Below are 26,266 nucleotides of genomic sequence, written 5' to 3'. Positions count from 1 at the left end.
ATTTGAAAGTCAACCATGAGAAGTCTTTTGTAATTATAGCAGGGGGTGAAGAACAAGAGGAAACCCCATACATCCGCATGGACTCAGAGAAAATTGAGGTGGTTGAGTGCTTTCCATATTTAGGAGTATTATTTGATAAAAAAATAAACGTGGTCACGCCTCGTTGAAGGAAGGGCTATGGTTATGGAGAGGAGCCTAACAGTGATAAAAACTTTCTCAAACAGAATGGGAGCAAAACCACCAGCCCCTATTAAACATTTATCATGCAAAAATTAAGGGACATATTCACAAGGAGTTATCGCCAAATTAACAGCACTTTATCGCAGCCAGAGTTGTGATTAATTTACCTCCCCATTCACAAGGTGGTGCTAACCGCCCATAGCACCAGTTTACCCGCGATAGCAGCTGCTAAAAACATCGCCACAGAGGACCCCCGCAACTATCACTAATGAGATGCAGAGTAGGCGTTCCCGTGCAAAAATAAGCGACAATGCAACACCTCAACATTCATAACGACCAGCCAGATCGGCGATAAGAACACAGAACATGCGATAAAGCGCGTTAGTAGCAGGAAATTAATACCTGGTGTAAAGTCGGACCACAGCCTTCACCACAAAAGGGAGCTCAGCCCACAGCCACACCTGAAGGGCAACAGATGCCATGGAGCAACTGAACATGCAGCACGGAAAACCAAGAGGACAACAACACCCACCGACACCACACCCAGGCCTGCAACACTCCCGCCCCTGGCCTACCCCCAACCCCAGACCAAGAAACTGCACACCAACACCATGAATCCCACACAAAAATATTTTGCCTGATGTCCCACAAGCAGGAAAATCAACATACATGCGTTGCCAGAAAAAGGAGAATTGGTCACACAGCAATGCAACCACCAACACAAAACACCATACAAGCAAAAGCCAAAACAACCATTCGGATAAGTCCTAGCGGGTCCTCACTGGACAATCCATAGGACACAGTTTGGAAGACTAAATCCAGGAGAAGAAGGTGTGGCATGCGCCCAACAAAGGAAAGAGAGGGAGAGAGTGAGGGTGTGAGACGGAGTGAGATTGCACAAGCAGCGCTAGGCCTTGCAGGGCACCTGGCTCCACATGTCAACAATTGTGTGTATCGCCATCCGTAGTCCATGAGCCCAAGGCTGTGTCCCAATCTCAGCGACAAAGCCACATCACATTTTGAAAACGCAAGTAGAAGTCAGGTAAACAACAGGTATGAAAGCCACATTGTCCTAATTTGAAGGCGGGAGGACACCTGCACCTCTGACCTTGGTCCAGAACGCGACTGCAACACCCTGAGAGAGATGCCATGGCAGATGTAGACTACTCCCACACCATACATTGCACAAATGAACTATACGACTCATCCACACCTCACACACAGAAGCCCCGGAAATAGCAACTCAATCAGCCCAATGTTGCACACACATTCAAATCATTGCCCAGGCTGTGGCATATCCTCCACACAACTGCCGCAGCACAGAAGAGTGCGGGTACCACGAGATGCTCCAAGGCAACGGCAGGCCATACCGGGCACATGCACAACCCCTGTCAAGTGGAACACTACCATGCATGTATGCTGCATTTACTGAGCACAGTGTCACTGGCAGTGATGCGGATCAGTTACCGGCTCAGCTTTGGCATTGCCTACGTCACCTGCGATCAGCCCTGGTTCCACTGTCAAACATGCAGATTTGAGTGTCCCATGGCAGTCTGCCTATCCAACACAACCGTAGATGAATTGGACTATGACTTGTGTCCCCGCCCCCTGTTGGATCATGAACAGGAGTGTAACCAAGACAGCCGTGCATGGGATGCCTTGACATGCTGCGTATGTATTGGCAGTTGTGCCTGGGAGATTGCACAATTCCTCATGTGCAGTGACCACATCGAGGCGCTCCCCTATTGGGCTGTGATGCGGATTGGTGAAACGGTGTGGGCTGAGCATACCTGCCCGGACCAGTAAATGGATTGGCTCACCCTAGTATTCATTGAACACGACAATAGCATACTATTGGAACACATGGCACATGAAGCTGCGCTCGCATTCATGAACGAGTAACTACCTTCCTGCAGCCACATCCGATTGTTACACACAGCACAGGTCACAACAACGTGTTTCATTGTGGCGATTGCTCACGTAGCCCACCACAACAGTGGACACATCTGCCATCGTTCGGACTATGGATGCATGATGCATGTGCATGGAACAATGTGTGTGTACACATACCTGTGCAAGGTGAGCTAGGTCCATGGTCAGAGCAACGCAACGCCATTTTGCAACGTTGCCAATTCGGATACACTGCTGAGGGAGAGCACACACATGGCAACCTACCATGACATGTGAACATGTCGGACCCTTTCACCTGATCACCGGCATCAGAGCAGATAATCAGCGCCTCACACGGGGCAATGGGCAGACGGCAAACAACACTTGACTCATCAAGCAAGGCAAGGTGGGGTGGGGTGGGGCGTTGCCATCCATGATCATTGTTTACCATTTTTGCACCTACATTTTCTGACCCTCGACATGTACCCATGCTGCGTATAAGTGTCCTAAGCATGCCCCTGCCTGTCATGTCTGTTGCCTTGTCCATACTGACACGCACATGCCAATAAAGTCTATGCCACCCCACTGGTGTCTAACTGTGAGGTGTGTTCATGAGATTGTCCACTCGCGTGCCACAATGACCATCATCCCTACACAAGGAGGAACTGACTGACGCATGTGCAATGGGGGTGTGTCCCTTTTGCAAGCTCAAGCTCTGTGAGCCAGACATTGTTTTGAGATAGGTGCTGGCCGACATGTGCACTTACACGACTTCAGCAATGTAAGTATGGTGTCCAACCTCTTATCATGTGGAGCAATATAATATATCATTAGAGAAGATGTGTCCAAACAGATGTGTGTAAGTAGGCATGTGTCGTGAATTTCTGTTGACACATGTGATGTAGGACACCACTCCTGGCCTGCTACCGATTTGGTCACACCTACACACGGCCCTATTCAACACATGGACGTGTGCCTACTTGGGGGGTCGTGAGATTGGTGTTGATGTGCAATGGGGACACAGCTAGTACTCACCTTCCAAGTCATCCAATTTGCCATGTGTCTCAGAGATACACATGCGCATAGAAGTCAGTTACCAGGGTGTACCTTCAGGTGCAATCTTTGTCCTTACATCCAGCCATACTTCCATACGTGAGTGAATATAGTAATTACACATCTGTGTGATTTAGAATGTTTTATTCACATTGACGAAGCTGAAGCTGTACATGGTCATCCAAGCCCACATCACAGGGAAGCCCAGTGGTGGGCCAACCAGAGTCCTATGGGGATTGAGAAGTGATTAGGAAGTGGGAAAGTACAGTCTGCAGCTACATTGCTGTGTCATTGGCCAGCAGTGATAAAATGGGAGTCCGTGTCGGGGTCCGGGTGAATGTCGTAAAGTGTTCCAGAGGTATTTCCCAGGGCATGATGCATAGGTCATAACAAGGCAGGGACAGGGCATATGGTGGTGATGGATGCTACTGCCTCCTTCCTCACACAGTAATTCCCATCCCTTTCTTATTCCCCGGATACAGGTTCTGTATCTGGTGTGTCCAGTGTGTGCGGCGGGGTGATGCCTGCATCACTGTGTGCCACTGACACAACGGACTGCGAAGGTGATGGGGCAGCATCAGTGTGTGCCACGGACACATCAGGGGTCAGAGCTTTGTGTGTCGATTAACCCTGAGCAAAGCACAACGCTACGCTCACGTAGTTTGCGAAGTTTGCGCTACTTCGCACTATGCGAACTGCACGTAGCACAGTGCAAATACATGTAATGTAGCTTAGCATAGTGCAGTGGTCATTTTTTGCTTGCTCGCGGTACTCAACAACAAGTTGGTGACCGTGAGCAAGCAAAATGACATCCCGGCAAGACTTTTTCCTCGTTCGCGATCAGCAACATCAAGTTGCCGATCGCGAGTGTGGAAAATAAACCTCCTGGCGAGATTATCAACCAGTCCGCGTTGAGAAAGCTGCCGCTATAGTAAAAATCTACTTAAGCAGCAGAAAACTACAGTTCGCACTGTACAAGATGCCGTTTTCAATGATTGCACAGTGCTGGATGATTGTCCGCACTGTGCACTCATTGAAAACGGCATCGTGCACAGTGTGAACAGGGTACTACGCCCAGCCCTAGTGTCGATGTTCCCACTGCAGGCCTCTGGGAGTGGCTCAGTGGCAGTAATTGCAAGATGACATACTGCTGGGCATTGTAGTTCCCAGATACTACTCGCTGGTGTCCAGCCGTGTCAAACATACTTTCAGCCTGCATCTGCTCTATGGTCTCCATTGACCTCTGCATCTGTGCCAACTCTGTGCTGTTATTGCTGGTGCCTTTCTGAACAGACAGTTCTTGTATTCAATTCATGGCAGAGCATGATGCGTACAGGGGGTGTTCGATAGGGACTGTACGTGGTCCCTGATGGGACTCAGACACCCACGTATGGCTTCAGGTTTGCTGCCACAAGTTCAAAACCCACCCGCAGCTGTTAAGTCACTCCACCTGACAACCCCACATACTTTGTAGGAGCTCCATTTATTGGTCGGGGGTGCTGGGAGACAGCCGGGGTGGTTTGTGTTTCCTGCTGTGTGGTCTGTGCAGGTGGTGGGCTCACCCAGGGGCAGCTGGCCTGCCCTGCTCCTGGGGATCGTGTGCGGAGGCTGTCCATTATCCGTTGGAGGGTGTCTTGACATATGTGCAGGTTGTCCTCTTCATCATCACTGATGTGAAGTGTGGTATGCACTGTGTTGTTTGTCCCTCTGCAATGAGAAAGGGAAGAGATGCAGGTAAAAAGAGTTACACGTGTGTTTTCATGATTTGCAGATGTTTACATTCAGACTGCATGCCACTGTACATTGTCACTGTTTTGGTGGAGCTGGCTATTTGATGGCAGTCAGTGTGTGTTACGACTACATGGCGGATGTGTGATAGTACCCGTGCATTATCATCACAGTGTCAGGTAATGCCAGATGTGAGTGGACAGTTACTCTGTACGTGCGGGAACTGTTGTAAGGCGTATCCTACTGTTGTAAGCCGTATCCTATGGTGTTGGTGTTGCACTTTGTACCTCATTGCTGTAATTGTTGATGTTCTGTGATTGCTATGTGTGTGTGCCGCATTGTGGGTGAGTTGCCCCTGCAGCTCTGAGTTTGTGTAACCTTCTCCCTTTGAGGTGGAGTGCCTTTGAATTGTGTACTTCTCGGGGCCTGATTTGTTCTTGCCATGGGTCATATGTGCTCTCGGACAGATTTTGTGGCCTTGTGCATTGTTTGCCTGCTGCGTGTATCATACGACATGGCTTGTGTGTGCACGTGGACATGTCAGAGTGTGACCTGCTCCTTTACGGATGTGATCAGCACTGGGCTACCTCCATGTCGATTCATAGGCCATCTCATGTTTTTGGGCTGCTGCCATGCTATTGGGCATGCAGTGTTACTTACATAGTCAGTGTGGGTCACAGAGCCGCTGCTTTGCTGGATCCAGCACATGTGCATGGGTCGATTGAGATATTGGTGATAATGAGGGGGGCCCCTTTGTGCACATTGTGGACGGGTGCCTACTTTGCGTTTCAACGTGTGCTGCAGTGTGCCAAGGCTATCAGTGACATGTTCCACGATCATTGTGGGTGTGCAGTGTGCTACACATAATTGTGCATGTGTGCCATTGTGCCCATCTCCACCTGTCCCCGATTCCCTGATCGTTATTCACCCTGTTGCTGTTGGGTGCGGTCGTATCGTGCTGTGTCCAGGCCCCCCATTCCTGCCACCGTCTCCACACTGCTGACTGTGGCAACTATTCCCTCCAGCTCATCAATCTCCTCCTATGTTGCAGGACTCCCACCTCCAGTTGCCCTTGCTGCCTTCCTGTTGGAGGTGAGCTTCTCCTTGGTTTGGCTGTGCACTTCATTCCAGCGTCTTTTGACCTCCTCCAGTGACCTCCTCGGCACTCCGACTGCATTGACATTGGTGATAATGGCCTGCCATATTTCCGTTTGGGTGGCCAGTGCCACAGTGAAGGTGCTGAAAAGTTGTTGATGGTGTTCTATCACCTCCCTGACAATGATCCAGTCTTCCTCTTGTCCTTACCCATCCCCAAACACGGGGTTCCTGGAAGTACGTCAGTGGGGCTTGTGGGGATCGGCTTGTCCTCTGCACTCGGTCCTGGTGCATCGATGTTGCAGCTCAGTTTGAATTGTGTTTTTTTTTCTTTTATAGTGTTGTTTCCAGCCTGGTTGCGTGGGATTTGCAGGCCTGTGGCTAGTTTTTTCAAATTTTTGTACCGCGATTGGCGTCATTGCATGTTTTTTTGCGTTCTTATTTTGCATTTTTTGCTGTGTGGTATTAATTTTCAAGCGGACATTTGACGCGTAATCTGGTGATTATCACTTGCTACCACCTTGTTGTGAATTCCACGTTGCCACAGGGTTATTATCCCGCAATAGGCTGCGATGTTGAAAGTTGCGTTATGCTACTCTTGCAGCAGTTATCACACGTTCTTGTGGATATACCCCTAAGTCTGCAGCAACATATGGAGCAGACAATTGGGGTATGACACCGATTGACTCACTCCAGACCATTGAGAACAGGTTCTTTAAGTCCCTGCTGTCCCTGCAGCAATCTTTCTCAAATTATATATTACACACAGAATTGAGCTTACCCTACATCAGAGATGCAATCAGACTGGCCCAGATGTTGCTGTGGCTTTTAATTTGGCGCAGAGACACGTTGACCCTAACTCAAAATATAATAAGCGACTGCACAAAATTGGAGAATCACCACAGGATTTGATTGTTAAATTACTTGGAACTGACTGCAATGAGCTGAAATAATTATTCAAGGATTCAGCAACCTGTAGAAAGATCTCAAGTCAAAGTTTGGTTGATATATTCATGCTGAGGGCCCAGCACATCCGCAGGGAGAATAACTATAAAAAAAGAGTTGGTCCTGGCTTATGAATTAACTCCACCCATGTTAGATAGAGGCTACTTTAATCTAGTGGACGTCTCTCCACCCCAACACAAATTCATACTATTGAGATTCCGCCTCAATTTGATTCCTCTGATGTTAGGGTTTCCAGGGAAAAGGTTTAGGCAATCGGACCTGACCCTGTGTCCTTGTGATAAGAAACCCCTCATACTGATCTTCGTTTATTATTTTCTGTGGTTTTTATCAGAGGGGAAGAAAAGACTATATTGTACCAATCATAAAGAAGTATAATTTTAAACAATGTAGGTTTGCACTATATTTTCTAAAATCACTGTGTGATCCTTTAATCTGCTTCTCTGTAGCAGCATTTCTGTGAGCATGCATGAAAAAAATGAAATTTTGGGGTTTATAAACAGACATGCAGTTCTTTTTTATCTTTTCACTTGCAATATCTTAATATTATACAATTTGTATTTGAGCTTATATTCCAAGTCGTTGTTTGTGCATGTTTACTCGGATGTCTATAATGAATAATCTGTTATTAATTGTTGTTTTTTTTTAAACATATGCATTTTTACTGGTCTCCGATTGTTCCAACATTTTTATTTTAAAGATGTTATGTACTTTTATGATCCTCATTGCTAAAGATCGAATCAAATTTAAAAAAAAGAAAAAGAAAGGATCACTTAACAAATGATAACCTGCATTATAAGTTAGGATCAGTAGTGACATGGGAGACAAGTAAGAAGGGACAGAAGGAGTGTAGCATCTTGGTTAGAGTTGCAGTGACAAGGACTCATGGTAATGGTGGTAGCTTTTCTATCTCTGCTAACCATCATTTGAGAAACAGTAAGCTGCCTGACTAGTGTAGATCAGTAGTTACATGTTGTACAAGTCAGAAGGGGCAAAGGGAGTCTAGCATTTTGGTTACAGTTGCAGTCACAAAGCCTCATGTAGTCCCTTCTATGTCACTTTAGCAACACAACAAACTAATAGGGTACCAAAGCTGTTGGCAGCATGCATTTGGGATGAACCAAGCATTCACATTTTAACACATATCATGGGTCCTAGATTGACATTTTGATGGTAATGCACTTACAAACAGCATTGCAACATGTTGTGTGTCTTGGATACATGTGCTCTTATATGAAGCAATACACAATCAATCAATCAATCAGGGGTTTATAAAGCGTGCTACTCACCCGTGAGGGTCTCAAGGCGTTTGGGTGGGAAAGAAGACGGCTCCGGATCAGTCGAAGAGCCAGGTCTTTAAGTCCTTCCTGAACGTTTGCAGGGTTGGGGAGCATCTGATGTTCACCGGGAGCTTGCTCCAGGTCTTTGCTGCGATGTATGAGAAGGCTCTTCCTCCAGTCTTGCTTCTGTGTTTGCGGGGGACCTCTGCCAGGGCGAGGTCGGCGGAGCGGAGGTTTCTCTTGGGCGCGTGGAAGGTGATTCTCTCATTGAGGTATGTAGGTCTGATGTTGAGGGCTTTGTAGGTGTGAGTGTGGAGTTTGAAAGTGACTCTTTTTCAATGGGGATCCAATGGAGGTAGCGTAGGTGTTGGGTCATGTGCTTGTGTCGTGGAGTTCCGAGTATGAGTTTGGCTGTGGCGTTCTGGATGGTCTGTGTAGGAGAGTCTTGTTGATTCCGGCATAGAGGGTGTTGCAGTAGTCAAGTCTGCTGGTTATGAGTGCGTGGGTGACGGTCTTTCTGCAGTCGGAGGGGATCCATTTGAATGTGTTACGGAGGATCTGAAGGCAGTTGAAGCTGGTGGAGGCAACGGCGTTGACCTGGTGGTTCATGCAGAGGGAGGAGTAGAGGATGATCCCAAGGTTCCGGGCATGGTCGGTGGGGGTGGGTGGGGTCCTGAGGGTCGAGGCCACCAGGTGTTGTCCCAGGCGGTGGAGCAGGGTACGAGGATGAAGACCTCGATCTTCTCCGAGTTGAGCTTCAGACAGCTGCGCCTCATCCAGGCTGCTACATTCTTCATTCCTTCCTGGAAGCAGCGTCTAGCGTCATCTGGCTTGTTCGTGAGGGAAAGGTTGAGCTGAGTGTCTTCAGCATAGGATACGATACTGAGTCCATGTTGTCTGATGATGGGGGCTAGGGGGGCCATGTATATGTTGAAGAGTGTAGGGCTGAGAGATGATCCCTGTGGGACTCCGCAGTTGATGTTGGTGGGTTCCGAGATGAAGGGAGGGAGCCTGATTGTCTGCGTTCGGCCTGGGAGGAATGTTTGGATCCAGTCGAGGGCAGTTCCTTCTATCCCTGCGTCGTGAAGCCTGGCTGTGAGAGTGTGGTGTGAAATGGTGTCGAAAGCCGCGGAGAGGTCTAGAAGGATGAGAGCTGGCATGTGTCCCCAGTCCAGTAGCATGCGGATGTCATCAGTGGCGGCTAGGAGAGCGGTCTCAGTGAAGTGGTTTCTGCAGAATCCAGAGTGGGAGTCTTCCAGGATGGAGTTGTCTTTGACGAAGGTCAGCTGGATGTTTACGAATCTTTCGGTGACTTTACCCGCGAAGGGGAGGAGAGAGATGGGACAGTAGTTTTTCAGGTCTGTGGGGTCAGCCATAGGTTTCTTGAGGAGGGGTTTTACCCAGCCCTTTTCCAATTGACTGGGCAGATGCCGGATGTGAGGGAGGTGTTGATGGCGCAACCCACTTCGGCTCAGATGGCGGCGGCAGCTCTGTGGAAGATATGCAGTAGGCAGGGGTCCGTAGGTGCTCCAGAGTGGGTTTTCTTCATAGTTGTGGTGATGAGTTCGGCGGAGGCGGGATACCAAGAAGCGATGGTAGGCTTGTCGACAACAATGATTCGGGGGTGGTGTCAACGGTGGGTTCGCTGAAGTTGTCGTAGAGGTCTTTGATCTTATGATCGAATTAGGAGCTGAGCCTGTCACAGAGTTCCTGGGAAGTAGAAATGTCCGTGGTTTCGCAGGCGGGTCTTGAGAACTGCTGAATGATGTTAAAAAGTTCTCTCGCATCAGTAGCGTTTGTCTGGATTTTGTCTTTCAGGAAGGTCCGTTTGGTGTCTCTTATGCGCTGTTGGTATTCTTTCAGGACATTCTTGTGGTTGGTCCATTCTTCCATGGTTTTCTGGTTCCCCCAGATTTTCTCAAGGCGTCTGCAAGTGCATCTGGCCTTTTGGAGTTCTGTGGTGAACCACGCAGTCTTTCAAGGGCGTTGTTTGTCAGGGAGGTGGAGCGGTGCGAACTTATTCGTGCAGCAGAGATCCAGCCATGCAATTCCCTGGCTGTGGCGACGGGGGTGTTTTGGCGGAGGATGGTGTTGAGGAGTTCCTCTGCTGTAGTGTAGTTCCTATTATCCCAATAGGCTCTGCGCATTGGAATAATACCTCCAATAGTATAGACCTAGACCAGACGTTAACTAGGTCTTCTAATGTCGATATTAGACTTAATGTTTTGGGTTTGCCAGCTAGCTCAGAGTTCACTAGAAACTTTCTCGAATAGACAAGGAGGAGTTGAACCTCCCTGGATAGACAAGAAGGGATTTAGTTTCTGACAACCATAGAACATGACAACTTTGCTCTCCCCTAATCAAGAGTGTATCTCTAGAGTCGTGTGAAAACAAAAGACAACTTATTTTACTCAGTCAGTACGTGCATTCTTAGTTTCACCAGATTGTAGAGAAAAGGAAGAGACGGGCGTGTTCAATAAAAGATGTTATTTATTGATCAGTCTCTCTTCTCGTACAAGAGAAATGAATCGATATTATTGCAATATGTTGGACTTTGGCCCTTAGGGCAGGTTCACCCCTAGACTTTTTGCTTTAAATGGTGACCTGGCAATGATGATTTTTGGGGTTCTGCGCACTTTCACTGTGTCCCAGTGGAAAGTGCGTGCGCACTGTGAGTGCATGTGCTGAGCTAGGCCTGCCCGCCCATAGGAATGCATGGGGAATGTATGTGTCCCTGGTAGTTCCTGATGCGTGGGGTGTACAGGCTTGAGTCTGGTATGTGTGAACTCGTGAGAGTGAATGCTGCGAGATGGTGTATGCAGCATGTATGTGTCTAGTAGGGAAGCGCCATTTCTAGACATGGCTGTACGTATGCTGTGAGGGTGCTGGCGTGTGATTGGCTGGAGCTGGCTGGCATGCCAGGCTCCAGGAAGTCTGGATGGGTCTGCCCGGTGGTGAGTGTGAGATTAGCATGAGTGATGTGTGGGAGGAGTGTACCTGTGTCCTGGATGGGCTGGGTTTTCCCCACACAATGCTGGCTCCGCCCCCCTGAGGTGTGTCTAATGACCCAAGCCCTGCCAGTGAATAGAGAGGGTGGTTGAGGTAAACAGAGTACTCAAGAACCAGCTGCGACTGGTTCCGCCCCCACCCTGCACCTTCAGACAAAGGGAAATACTGTATAAAAATGGGGCTGTGTCCCCACAGAAGTGGTTCTCTTCCAGGATCCTGAGGGGGCTGTTGCTGCTGCTGCTGGGCCAGAGGACCGCCACTTGGGGTGTCTCCCTGCTTGGAGACCCAGTGTGCTGGCTCTGGGCCCAGCCTTGCCCCCCCCTGCCCCTCTGGAGGACTTTTGCTGGACTTTGGGCTGTCCTCTAGCGCTGGGAGCGCTGGAATTGCCTCTTAGCGCTTGAAAGCGCTTGCAGATTCCTCCTAGCGCCTGGGAGCGCTTTTGTTCTGCTATAGCGCTTTGGAGTGCTTTCTTGTGGCTTGTAGCGCTGGGGAGCGCTTTATTTGAAGAGGCCGGTGCCCACCCGGCATTGGCCGCCCCAAGCGAGTGCCACCTCGCTTATTTTCGAGGGTTTTGTCGCCTGGCAGGTGCCCACCCTGCCAGGGACCTTGCCGCCCGTTTTTGCATTTTCCTCGAGGGTGCCGACCCCTCGGTAAATTCATCCCCCGCCTAGAAGCACCGGAGACGGGCCGCCGCGCTGCCCGCGACGACCCGGAAGTGTTCCTGCCGGCCGGCCAATCAGGGAGCAGGCCGACCGGAAGTCCCGCCCCGCAGCCGTGACCTGGAAGTCAGGCAGGCCGGGGGCAGGAGAGAGGCAACCGGAAGCAGACGGGAGGCCACCCTGTGCTCCGGTAAGGGGAGAAGCCGGCGTCTTTCCTTGTCCCCCCCAGGCTCCCAAAGTGAGGGAGAGCCCAGGGGAGAAGTCTGCAGAGAGCCCCGAGGAGCGGGAGCTCTCGTGAAGAAGACCGCCGCCTCGAGACCGGTGAGTGTGCCTCGGGGGATACGCGACTCACGCGAGATGCGTGAGATTTGGAAGGGGCGGTCGATTTCTCCCTGCTGAAGCGCACAGAAGCGCTACGAAGCGTCCAGGGGGCATTTTTGTGTTGAGCCCGAGGGGCTCAGGGGGCATCTTGCTTATGCAGAGCCAGGAGAGGCTCCAGGTGCCCCACTTGTGCTTCGAGTCCCCAGGAGGGGGACTCCAATGGCGGCCATTGTTGCTTTAGAGCCCGGAGGGGCTTAGGGGGCACAAGTGATTTCTGCAGAGCCTGCGAGGCTCCAACATTGGCCCCATCATTGTGCTACCCAGTTGCCCAGCACTTTGTGGGCAACTGCCACGTTTAGGACCCTGACACTGGACACAGGGCGTCCTAGCCCCCACAAGGCCAGGTGGCCTAGGGACAGTCACAGGTGGTGACTTACGTGAGTTTGGCGCAATTGTACTTTCTGCACCTCTGAATGTGTTTTTATGCGTCATGTGCCTTACACCTCTGAATGTATTGTGGATGCATCATGTGTTTTCCTCCCTTACACCTCTGAATGAATGTTATGCATTGCATCATGTGTTATGTGCTTACACCCCTACAGGTACTGTGATACATAGGTGGTTGTTTTCTCCCTAGTACAGGTGGTGCTAGTGAGGTCCTGTTACCAGTAGTGACTGGTTGTGTGCTCTATTTTTATTGTGTGCTAAAGTAATTTTACATTCAAAGTGCTATTTTTGAAAGTGCTACTTCTGATTCCTGACAGTGGTCCAGGTGGCCCTGTCTTGTACATATCCCCTGTAAATTCTGCCCGTGCCTCTGGCACATTGTAAAGTATGTGTTTTATCTAATGTGTTTTTGTGTAATACAAAGGCTATTTTTATATAACCTTGTGTGGAGTTTCCTTTGTGGTGGGCCTTTGGGTGTTGTTGCTGGGGTGCGTGCGCAAATACTTAACTTACATCGCCTCCAAGTTCAGCCTTGCTGCTCGCGCCACGTTACCTAGAGGGTGAGCAGGGGTTATCTTGGCGTGTAACTCCCTTGCCCTGACTTGGGAGTGGTGGTCTCTGACTGACTTTGGCGAAAGCCCTGGCCAGCCGGGGATCCCATTTCCAACATTGGCGGCAAGCGGTGAGGATAAGGATTTGTGTTTGCCTTGTACCTTAGTAGCAGCTGGCTGCACCGCAAAACTCTGCATTTTAGATGACCACATTTTAGGGGATTGTTTTTTTGGAAGTTTCATATTTTCTTCTCCTGAAGGTATCCATTGTGCAATTGTGTCCAGTGCATTTGTTCCCCCGCGCCCAGAGTCTGGTACCTGTGTCACTTGTGGTCAGGTTGAGAAGTCAGGGGTGGTAGAAACTGCCTTACTAGTCCGAGGGGAGGGTTGTGTGTGGATGAATGGTGTGTGGCACTAGGCAAGTGAGTGTGAGTTCTCTGGGGTAGAGAGCTTGCTGAATACCTTTGTGAATTGTGTACTCCTGTGTTAGCTCAGACCCCTAGGTTCCCTGTGTGATCTCTTCTTTAGAACGTCCGCCAGAATGGAGCCTGCTTTTGATTTCTGTGTTCTGTTTAGATACAGTATGGTAGAGTTGGTAAGGTTCTGTGAAGAGAGAGACATAGGGGTGGATGAGTTAGACACTCAGTCCGAACTTAGGAGCAGCCTGATCCTATGGCAAAAGGGTCAGTGGGATCTTGAACGCAGTGAGGAAAGGGCCCGGGCTTCACACCAGGAGGGTGGTGGGTCTGTGGGGAGCCCTGAAGATTCTGAGGAGGAGGAAGAAAATGATAGCACAGGGACGCCAGCAGATAGTGAGGACCCCATAGATAGGGAGTCCCTTGCTGAGTCCAGCGTAGGAGGCAGCGCCTCATCCCTTTACCTGTCCCCAGAGGAGCTGGAAGATAGGAGGAGAGAAAGGGAGCACCAGCTGGCTTTAGAGAAGCTCAGGTTGGAGCATGCCCAGGCTATGGCACAGCTGGGCGTTAGAAAGCAACAGCTAGAGACCGAGAGGGTCTTAGCGCAGGAAAGGATAGAGGAGGCTGAGAGGGCCGCCACCAGAGGCAAAGTAGCTCTGGAGGGTAGACTATCCCCTGCGTGCAGTGTTGAATGTCTGGATTCCCCAGGGAGGGTTGAATCCAGTGGTGGCAGCTATTTAGATTTCAGTGTAGGAAATCCCAGTCCCAATTCCCCCAGTCTGGTACCTTTTTCCCCAGAGGAGGAGTTAAGGGTGAAGTTCAGGGACAGTAGGAAACTGTCTCACCAGTTGTGGGAGGAGTTTGAGGGTGAATGTCATGGAGCACTGTGGGCTTGGGTAGAGGTTCACACTGACTATGATTTTGAAGTCTTGTTTGATCTTATTGTCAAAGAGCAGGTGCTCAGTGGTTGTTCGCCAGAGTTGCGCCAACACCTGTTGCAAGTTGGATTTACTGATCCAGAGTTATTGGCAAGGGAAGCCGACCGCTGGGAAAGGGCCAGAGGTTCTCTAGAGTCATTAGGGAGTGAATCCAAAAGTAGTGGTTCAGGGATCTTCCAGCCCAGCGTGGTGGAAGAGGCTCAGTGTAGCCCAGCTAGGTCCCAGGATAGCGAGGAGGGTGTAGGGGCTCATTGCCTGGCTCAGTGGAGCAGGAGTGAGGGGGAGACCGAGGTTCCCCAGACTCCCGAAGCCCTGCCTCAGGACTTGGATGGTTTCTGTAGGGAACACCAAGTTGGGGACCTAGGCTGTCCTGATAGTCCATTTGAGGAGGATCTCCTAGTGAGTAGAGGACCTGGAGCGTCTGTAACCAGAGCTCCTGTGGTTCTAGAGGCTGGCAGTACCGCTCCAGTAGGGAGGGTACAGGAGTCCAGCATGAGGAGTGATTGGGGGATGAGTTTCCCAGTGGACGCACCAGTGGACCATGGACTAGCCAGTTGGGCTAGATCTTCTTGGGGTGAGGTTCCGTGACAATTTTAAGTGATGTTTTCGACTCGCACGAATATGGTCGAGTCTGGTATCTAAGAACCGCAAATGACGAGTTTAGTAAGTGTGCGCAGTTTCGCTGTACTAACTTAAACCGTTCGTTTGATATGTGGGTTTTTCATCTGTACCCACGGGTTCCATCTTAGATACGGCATCCATTTTGTCTCTTGCCCTCAAGTAGCCAGCGAACGGACACTGTCCGCTTCGTCACCCTGGGACTCTCAGGATATTTGTGGAAGACACATGTACTTTGTAAATATCTTTTACGATGAGGGGAATGATACTGTAAGGCAGATGGCCCCGCTCGAGGCTCATCTTGCCGTCCGGTTTACTGTCTCAGCCGTGCATCTCATTAGGCACGTCCCTTTGATGCCTGTATCTCGTGTTTCCCGATACCTCCCCTTTTTACACCCTTTTCGATCTCCCACTGTCTCCTTCTTCCTCTGCACCTGTCTTTGTCCCTATTTCGATCTGTTTTACTGACGATTGGAATTCACTAATGTTGGGAAGATGGGTTTTTACAGTTGGGAACCGCCAAATGTTTCCGCACTTATGTTCCGGACCTTATGTGTACCAAAGTGACCAAAGCGACCCCTCTGGGGGATAATTATGGGAACCAGGTTGTAAACTTTTGTGTACCATGTTGTCCTATGAGTTAATTTTGTATAAAAGGAGCGATCCACAGAACCAATTTGAAGCAGTCTCCCCAAGTTGCACGTGTTGTACTTGTTGTGACTTCTGTGTTCCCTGCAGTAAATAAACCTTGAATCTTTGACGCCGAAGGAAGTGTCCCGTGTCTCTGTAGTTTGTGCGCCGAAACAGGTATCCCATGAAGGTTATAGGTGTTGTTCCCTGGCACCGCTGGTACTGTTAAAAAGTCCAGTCCTTCAGTTGGCGCCCAACGTAGGGCGACTTCAGCGGTACCGGTCCGGTCCAAAGCCTGATGATCGTGAGGAACTTCGTGTGAAATCTCCGAGGGAAGGTGCACCCCGCTTCATCGATCCTGTTGTCGAAATAAGTGGCCCGAAGTTTTTCCCTGCGAAGATTCCCGCCTCCTGACGGCTGCAACGGACCGATGCCCTGACTGTCGACCTGTCTTCGACGCCCGGCGTAGACCTTATGAACAAGCGAGACGATAGACGGGCCTTCCTGGTGACGCCATTGAAGTTCTGAGTTAAGTATTTGTGGGTCGCTCCCAGTCCTTAGTGGTTGTTCTAGCTTTTTGAAAGCTTTGTGGTTAGCCTTTAAGGCTTTGTGGTAATAGCTCACTGAGCTTTGTAATAGCCTCCTCAGGCTTTGTGGTTAGCTCTCCGAGCTTTGTAATAGCCTTAAGGCTTTGTTGTGTTGCATGGTTCCATTGCATTTGTGGTTCTTAGTATTGGTCCTTAGTATTATTTGACAGTTGCAATTGCCAAAAACCGAGGGTTTTGACTTACACGAGGTTTTATTGCTTCGGTAATCCTTGAAGTTTGATACTAGGTTAGTGTGCACGATGCCTAGCTATAGTGATTTGTTTCGTATTTTCAAATGTTGCGCAATGGATTCCCGGTTGGAGGACTCGTGTCCGATACCTCCAGTTGGAACTCCGATACATGATCTTTATAGTCGACATGGGGTGGGTCCTATAATATATAATGATTACTGGATCCGCTATACAAAGAAAGACGGTGACCTTAGATGGCCACCACACGGAACTTTTGAACTTTCGATTTTAGATAATCTTGAGGCTAAATTATTTTTAAAGAAGGCTAGGCCAGCTATGTTTGATTCCTTTCGGATATGGCGTAAAGAGGCCAAGCAGAAAGAAATCAAACAACTTAAACAGAATCAAAAACAAGAGTTCGTTCCTGTAATGCAAGCTATAAAAGAATGTAGACAAGACAAAGAAGAAAAAGACATGGAAATCGCTACTAGATTGCATCACATGAAAATAGATAAATGTTACCCAGTTTTACCGAATAATCTAGAAAAGAAAGAAGAAGATTTGAAGGAGGATTCCTTGTTATCATACTTGATGAAATCACCACCTCCTTATGTACAGGGTGCTACTGCTCCTGTAGTTCCTCCTATAGCTCCTCCTGTTGTTCCTCTTGTCGCTCCAGCGACTGCGGGCCAGCCCGCTGTTAACCCTACGTTTGTTCCACCACCTGTCCTCGTTCCTACTGCTCCTGTACCTGTACCTTCGCAGACTGTTGTTTCTGCTACTCCAACTACCTTGTCCGTTCCTACTATGCCTTCCTTCGCCTCCAGTGTTGTTGCCCCTGTTTTTCTTTCTCCTTCTGTTCGTAAGCGTGTTCCTAACTCTGTTGCTACCCTTTATTCACCTCTTTCTGGTCCGTTATTTTCGTCTGATTCATCTGACACTCCTCAGAGACGGAGTCAGATCCCTAGTGGTAGGGAGAAAGAGACGTTAGTAACAATGGCACATAGGTGGATAAGACATCCTGCTAATTACACTCCACGTGTAGTCTTTGATACGTTTTCTCAGTTTAATGAGCCTACGCAGAGATTCGTATTTGAGGAAATGTGTAACTTTTTGAGGGAAGAATGGTACAATAATGATGTAGATGATGTACCGTCCGACATAATTGAACTTCAAAGTCACTTTTCGAACGGTATGATTATAGGAGACGATGTACGACGTGCAGTGGAACGCTTATTAGCATTCAGACCCACAGCACATTCTCGGGTGACATTAGATGATACCACTGAGAACTGGAAAGCGGTTCCTGGTCAGTATCCCATGAGAGAAGTCCCGCCACTGTGGGTGCCTGGAGATCCGCAAGCTAACCCCGCGGTTTTACCACATTTTCGAAGGGTGTGGATACATCTTCCATGGAAACGATCGGAAGTTTTGCAAGTGAAGCAATCCTTACCCGATCCGCGTAAAAATCCGGCTGGTTATTATAAGGAGTTATCACAACTAATAGAAGCTTCTATTATGAATATTGCCGACATCGACATGTTGTTTGGCAATGTTGTACCGCAACCAGTTTGGGCTAAAATTCGTCAAGCCGATCACGCAGTTGAATTAGGGGGTGATTGGGCTGCACTGCTAGCAGCTGATGCATTACAAGTCGGTGGGGCTAAACCTGAACAGTTGATCTTGGATTTGCCTCAGAGAATCATTACGCTCATGAAAACTCTCATGCCAGCGATGAAGGTGAACTGGGATAAGTTATCAGCTTGTAAGCAAAAGAAAGACGAGAGTGTCTCAGATTTCTTTACAAGGTTTGAGGAAGCGTTTGTCGACCACAGCGGCCAGGACATGGGCGCTGAGGGAGGCCAGCGGTTATTCGTTGACAAATTCGAGTCAAATTTGCTGCCTGAACTAAGCAACAAATTGAAGAATTCAGAAAGTGCGTGGGCAGTTTCAACCCCTGCGCAAATACTAGCAACGGCTCAGTATTATGAGAATAGGGAAAAGGAAGAAAGTGATCGTGTAGAAAAGAAAACGAAAGAACTCAAAACAAAGGTTTTGTTGCAGCAAGCATACCCTCCACGATCAAACCAAAATGATTCGCAACAGCAGTATCGACCACGAGCACAGCCCGATAGGACACAGCCGCGCTCTGACAACTTTGATTCCAGATCTTCACTTGGGTATAATCAGTGCGCATATTGTAGGAAAGAGGGACACCTAAAATATGATTGTCTTGCCTTACGGGACCGCCTGAATGGTGTGTCGACACGTGGAAACCGTGGTGGTGGTCCTCAACAGGCACCACGTGGTAGAGGTCGTGGTTCATTCCACAATCAGAGTGATCGTTATCAAAATCAATCAGATGCAAATAATTACTTTGACCAACGAAATGCGGGGTCAGTTCGATCTGCACAGTATAATGTGGATGATTATTATGTAAACCACGAGACTGTTGTAAATGACCACTACTAGGACAGCCAACGACAAAGAGAGGGAGTAGTGTCAGTTCCGGTCGATCAGAGTGGGCCTTACGTTGCAGTGACTACATCGGGTGTAGTTGAGCCTTTTCTGTTAGACACTGATGCGACGAAAAGTTCCATCATGCATTCAAAACTCCCTGGCGCACCTTTGTCTGGCTTAACGAATGTTTCCGTTGGATTCTCTGGCGCCCCTGTTAGTAACCCAGTCTCTAATCCTTTGCCTCTTATGATTGGACCTCGTGAGCTAACCGCTCCACTGATTCTCTCTACAGGTTGTGGTGAAAATCTTTTGGGTCTGGATTTGTTGAAACGATTATATGCAACATTGTATTGTTCCCCCGAAGGAGTGGAACTTACATTGGGACGGAGAGTGATCTCTCCCATGTATTTATCGGTTGATAAATTCCCACCGGAATTGAGTTCCCTCCCTGCGTCTCTATGGGCCACAGGTCCCAATGACGTGGGCCTGTTAGACATTCCACCCTATGTGATTCACTTGAAACCAAATGCGCGATTACCGCGTTTACCTCAATATCGTATTTCTCTGGAGGGCGAACGAGCGCTGTTAGCAATCATTCATGATCTCATTGGAAAGGGTGTTGTTGAAGAAACTCGTGGAAATGTATGTAATAGCCCTGTATTGCCAATTTTGAAACGAACTGACCCAACTAAACCTCCTGTGTATCGTTTTGTAATAGATTTGAGAGAGGTAAATAAAATAGTAGTTCCACAATTTCCTGTGGTACCTGACATTACAGCTTTATTAACAATGATTCCGGCATCTGCCTCCTGGTTCACAGTGATCGATCTAAAGAATGCTTTCTTTAGCATCCCAATTGCAGAGGAAAGCAGAGACCTATTTGGATTCTCATTAGGAGGTCGCAGTTTTAGGCTAAAACGCGCTCCACAGGGCTACTGTGAGAATCCGTCAATCTACAGCCAAGCACTTAAAGGTCAGCTTGATACCTTTGTATTACCAACGGGTGCAGCTTTGATTCAATACGTGGATGATCTTTTAGTGGCAGCTGATACAGAAGCTATTTGCAAAACGGCTACAGTATCATTGTTGTACTATCTACATGACTTACACCACAAGGTATCGCCTTCAAAGCTACAGTATTGTTGTCAAGAAGTTACCTATCTAGGTCACTTATTGTCAAAAGAAGGGAGAAGGTTGACCCCAGAGAGAATTGCAGCGATTTCTCGAATGACTGTGCCAAAAACCCAAAGAGATGTTCGTGCCTTTTTAGGTATTACGTCCTACTGCAGACAATGGATTCCAAATTTTTCATTGTTAGCGAAACCATTGATAGCCCTTACGTGCAAAGATGTTTCATCCCCAGTACCTTGGTCTGAAGAATGTCAGAAAAGTTTTTCTGAATTGCGTGGTGCGTTGTGTTCGGCTCCTGTGTTGGGCACTCCTGACTACAGTAAGCCATTTACACTATACGTTCACGAGAGGGATGGTAGCGCGTTGAGTGTTTTGACACAACCTTTTGGTGGTAAGCAACGCCCATGTGCCTATTTTTCTTCGACTTTAGACCCAGTAGCAAGAGCTTTGCCAAGTTGCTTAAGGGCAACAGCGGCAGCTGCGGCGTCCATTCGACAGTCCGCAGGTCTAGTCATGGATAATATGCTCACGGTAATGGTTCCGCATGCAGTCGACACTCTATTGAACCGAACGAAAACTCAACATCTGACGAGCGCAAGATTGTCTGGATATGAGTTGACGTTGCTGGCCAGTCATATACGGATAAAACGATGTAATGTGTTGAATCCAGCAACATTGCTGCCGATCGACACAGAATCAAGTAATGAAGCAGTACATGACTGCTATCTCAGAACTGAAGAGGAAACCAAGGGTCGCATTGACCTAAAAGATACTCCATTGACAGATCCCGATGGTACTTTGTATGTGGATGGTTCTTGTTTCAAGTTACCGAATGGTGATGTGACAACTGCATATGCTGTAGTTACATTGAGAACGATTGTAGAAAGCGCAAGGTTAAGTCAGAATTCGGCTCAGGCTGCTGAGTTAATTGCTTTGACGAGAGCGTGTGTGTTGTCTAAAGATAAACGGGTGAATGTGTTTACAGATAGCCAGTATGCGTTTGGTGTGGCACATAGTTTTGGACGACTGTGGAGAGAGAGAGGATTCCTTACGTCACATGGTACGAAGATTCAACATGGACAGCTTGTAAATGATCTTTTGGATGCACTTACGTTGCCTAAGCAAGTGGCAATTGTTAAATGTAGTGCGCATCGTAAGGTGATGGATGATGTTGGTCGTGGTAATGCGTTTGCGGATGAGACTGCTAAGGAGACTGCCCGGAACCTTAGCACTCGAATGTATGTGACGAGTTTGGTTAGGTGGCCTGCAGAATCAAGTATGTGTGAGAACACTATTGAAAGTGTGAAAGCAATTCAGAATGAGGCCACCGAGACTGAAAAGGCGAAGTGGAAAGAAAGTACGGGAAAGTTGGATGCGAATGGTTGTTGGACTGACTTATCGGAACAGAAAAGGTGGATGTTGCCTGATGCGTATGTGCTGGCTATTGTGACTATGGCACATGGGTTAGCACATATTAGCGCGAAAGGTATCTGTAAATTGCTGTTTCCTGTGTGGAAGAATGATGGTATTACGAAATGTGCTGAACGCTTGGTTAAGAATTGTATGGTATGTATGTTGTACAATCCTGGTAAGGGAACCCCAACTCCTCCTGGTAGTTTTGCTCCCCCTTCATGTCCCTTTGAGGTGATCCAATTGGACTTCATCCATATGGAGCGATGCAATAACTTGAAATACGTTTTAGTTGTTGTTTGCGCATTCTCCCGATGGATTGAGGCCTACCCCCTTAAGGATAATACGGCTTTATCCACGGCAAAAATTTTACTCAAAGAGTATTTTTCCCGCTACGGAATGCCTCGAATTGTGTGGTCAGACAACGGAAGTGAGTTTGTGGGGAGTGTGATGAAGAGTGTGTGCAAGGGCCTTGGAATTAATCAGAAATTCCATAGTGCCAATCATCCTCAGTCAGCTGGTTTGGTTGAAGGGTACAATGGCACCCTTAAACTAAAACTAGCAAAGATTCAGGCTACGACAGGTCTTTCGTGGCCTGACGCTTTACCCTTAGCATTACTGTCAACAAGGGCAACTGTACACTCCCGAGTAGGGCTCAGTCCCTATGAAATAGTGTTCGGTCGCCCTGCCAATGTTTGGGGGGTCCCTAGACCGGGTGCCTTTTGTGATCTTGAGTATCCAATGTTGATCGACTATCTTTATGACTTGACTGCTAAACTGAGGTTAATTCACCAACAGGTTCACGAAGCATTGCCGACGCAGACGGAGGGTCCAGGCCACCAGCTCCAGCCCGGAGATTGGGTGGTAACGCAAAATTTTTCGCGCAAGAACAATTTGGATCCCAGGTTCACTGGACCCTATCAGGTCCTCCTTGCCACGAGAACTGCAGTTCGTCTTGAGGGGCGGAAAAATTGGGTGCATGCCACCCATACCAAGAAAGTCCCCATTCCGTTGCCAGCAGACTCGTGGGTGAGGAAAGGCATTGCATCAACTGAAACCGAAAGATTGTCGGCGTTTGTACCTTTCAGCGACGCACAACCTGTCGGAGAATCCTCAGTGCAGCATAAAGGCATTATTGAACACTTGTTATCAGAAGACTCAAGACCAAAACATTCAGCTGATCAACAGGGCGTTGTCCCTTCAACGGATCTTTTGTTTAACGAACAGACACGTCCTGGGAAAACCCGATATTTTTTAAGATCCAGCACTAAAGACTAATAAAAAAACCCGTTCTGTCCCTTGACAAGTGCATTATCCCGTTTTCCATGATCAGTTTGAACACTCATACTATTGTAATTATTTTGTATATATTCATTGAGCTTCGCTCCTTACATTTTTTGTTTCCACAGCTGAGAGACATTTGCTTTTATATATATATATATATTTGTGAAATAAAGGCCGTAGGGCCGCGCGTGTACTTCCTCCTGGTTAGCAGGTCTTGACGCTAGGTTAAAGACCGTCGATTTCTGGGAACTCCTAGGAATTGACTATTGCTACACAGAACGAAGTGCGTCAAGAAACGTTGCGGACGGTCATAGGGAATGGCATTTTCGAAGCTGATGGACTTGGAAAGAGCTCAAGCACAAAGATTCAAGCTGCAGCAACTCAGTCGTACCAAATGTTTTGTGTTCCAAATATTCGTACTGTTTGTGACTGTTTCTGCGTTATTGGCGGGTGGAGTGTATTACACAATGTCTTACTTTTTGCCTTCTACTATACCTACTCTTACCCCTGACCTTAAACTCACCTCCACTGTTTCTCCTCATTCTTTTCACATCTTACCTGAACACGAGCAGACTAGACGTGCAGAATTCCGCAACAATTCCTTTATTCAGCTCCTTCATCAGCATCAGTTAGTGGTTAACACTACTAATTGTTGGGTGTGTGGATTGATGCCACATACTACGGATAAGGGAATTCCATATCTGGTGTTACCGTATAGCTCCCAAGGGTCTGCTCGAGCATTTCAAACAATGTTTCGAAGCGCACTGGGTTTCCACCCCATTCGAGAACCACGTTCCCCCTACTCTGGTCCTACTTCGTACCAAAAATCTTTGTCTATAGCAATAGAGGATTTAGATAGCGATATCTATGATCCCTCGCTTATCCCTGAAGAAGAGGTACAAGCCTATAGGGTCCTAAGTAGAGGCGAATATAGTGTGTTCACTGGTGAAAAACAGCTTAAAAGCTCGCCTCCGATATGGGTCGTACCCCACACTGGCAATTTTTGTTTAATAGGTCGCGGCCGTAGATCGAAAGCCCGACTTGGAGAGAGTGCTTGCACTGAAAATTATATTTTGCCAATGGTCTCGTCCCCTGTGTTTTTGGCTGCCAAGGGTACATACTTTATTTGTCATGATCGTGCGTATGCATGGTTGCCCTCTGACTTCATGGGCTCATGTTTTATCGCAAACTTGTTGCCTCCGACATTTACTGTAGATGCAGATTATCACAAAATTAGAGTTGTGAGAGGCGTAATTAGCGAAGAGGATACTGCCGGTCAAGAGGCAGGAGACTTTTTCAAGGGTTTCCTCCCATTTTGGGGACCTATGGTTAATAGTAGGAACCTGAGACAGTTGACTCGAGTGGTAGAATCGACAGCTAATATTACTGCCAGTGCCCTTGGTAATATCACCACAGAACTTCAGGCGGATAGACTTATGACGTTACAAAACCGTATGGTTTTAGATGTGATCTTAGCAGATCGAGGTGGGGTATGTAAGGTGATCCATTCGAGCTGCTGTATTTTCATTCCTGATAACGCTCCGACTGTCTATCAAGCCATCTCGAAGTTGCATAAGATCTCCGAATCCATACACGTGGATGTAGGGGATTGGACGCTACTTGGATGGTTTTGGGGCCTGATGTCGACTTGGGGTTGGAAAATTCTGACGATCATTGGAGTTGTTGTAGTGTTCCTGTTCACGTGTTGCCTTTGCGTGCAGTGCGGTCCTGCCTTATGTGGCCTCTGTGCTACAACGTGTATGAGACAGCCACCTGTTACCAAAGGGTCTCGGTTGGACAGAGCTATGCTACAGCAACATCTCGAGGGTCTGATGAATATCGAATATGATTCCGACTAGTGCTTGCCTACATGAGGGCAAAAGGAGCGTCTGAGGTTCCGTGACAATTTTAAGTGATGTTTTCGACTCGCACGAATATGGTCGAGTCTGGTATCTAAGAACCGCAAATGACGAGTTTAGTAAGTGTGCGCAGTTTCGCTGTACTAACTTAAACCGTTCGTTTGATATGTGGGTTTTTCATCTGTACCCACGGGTTCCATCTTAGATACGGCATCCATTTTGTCTCTTGCCCTCAAGTAGCCAGCGAACGGACACTGTCCGCTTCGTCACCCTGGGACTCTCAGGATATTTGTGGAAGACACATGTACTTTGTACATATCTTTTACGATGAGGGGAATGATACTGTAAGGCAGATGGCCCCGCTCGAGGCCCATCTTGCCGTCCGGTTTACTGTCTCAGCCGTGCATCTCATTAGGCACGTCCCTTTGATGCCTGTATCTCGTGTTTCCCGATACCTCCCCTTTTTACACCCTTTTCGATCTCCCACTGTCTCCTTCTTCCTCTGCACCTGTCTTTGTCCCTATTTCGATCTGTTTTACTGACGATTGGAATTCACTAATGTTGGGAAGATGGGTTTTTACAGTTGGGAACCGCCAAATGTTTCCGCACTTATGTTCCGGACCTTATGTGTACCAAAGTGACCAAAGCGACCCCTCTGGGGGATAATTATGGGAACCAGGTTGTAAACTTTTGTGTACCATGTTGTCCTATGAGTTAATTTTGTATAAAAGGAGCGATCCACAGAACCAATTTGAAGCAGTCTCCCCAAGTTGCACGTGTTGTACTTGTTGTGACTTCTGTGTTCCCTGCAGTAAATAAACCTTGAATCTTTGACGCCGAAGGAAGTGTCCCGTGTCTCTGTAGTTTGTGCGCCGAAACAGGTATCCCATGAAGGTTATAGGTGTTGTTCCCTGGCACCGCTGGTACTGTTAAAAAGTCCAGTCCTTCAGGGGGGACCCGGGTGGCGCCACTTCTGGTCTGGGGGATCGTCACGCACTGTCAGGTGGACAGAGGGCGGGAGATCTGCGCCAGACAGACAGTCACACCACAGATGTGTCATTTGTTAGCCTCAGGGGGATGGAGTGTAAGTCCCCAGAAGTCCTGGAGTGCCAGGCAATTGTTCCACCAAAGGTTTTAGACCGGAGGTTGGGAGGCCAGGTTCAGGGTCAGCCTGACCTGAAGGGTAGGACGACTGTAACCAGTGTCCTGACCGGTTCTTCTTCCAGAGGAACTTCTCCAGGTGGGAGAGGGCAGACCTCTGGAAGGGGGTGCAGAGGGTGGGAGAGCCCACCTCTGACCCCGGTGCAACCTGAGTGGATAAGCCCTGGGTTGGAATGGCGTTCTAGGTGTACCCCTCGCCGGAGGAGGAGGAACCCTAGAAGAAGAGGTAAGGGGAGGAGAGCCTTCCCTGAGACTCCTGGTCCGCCTGAGGTTGTAGACCCTAGGCTGGAGTACCAGTGGCAGTCTAGTCCTGTCTTGCAGACAGGAAGAGTGGAGAATGGCTCCTATGTGCCAGGGGTTACTACCCCCCGCTCTGCGAATTGGCATGCACCAGTGGCACTTGGG

This window comes from Lissotriton helveticus, chromosome 4_1 (assembly GCF_964261635.1).
Source record: "Lissotriton helveticus chromosome 4_1, aLisHel1.1, whole genome shotgun sequence".
Lineage (NCBI taxonomy): Eukaryota > Metazoa > Chordata > Amphibia > Caudata > Salamandridae > Lissotriton > Lissotriton helveticus.
This window is presented reverse-complemented; position numbering follows the sequence as displayed.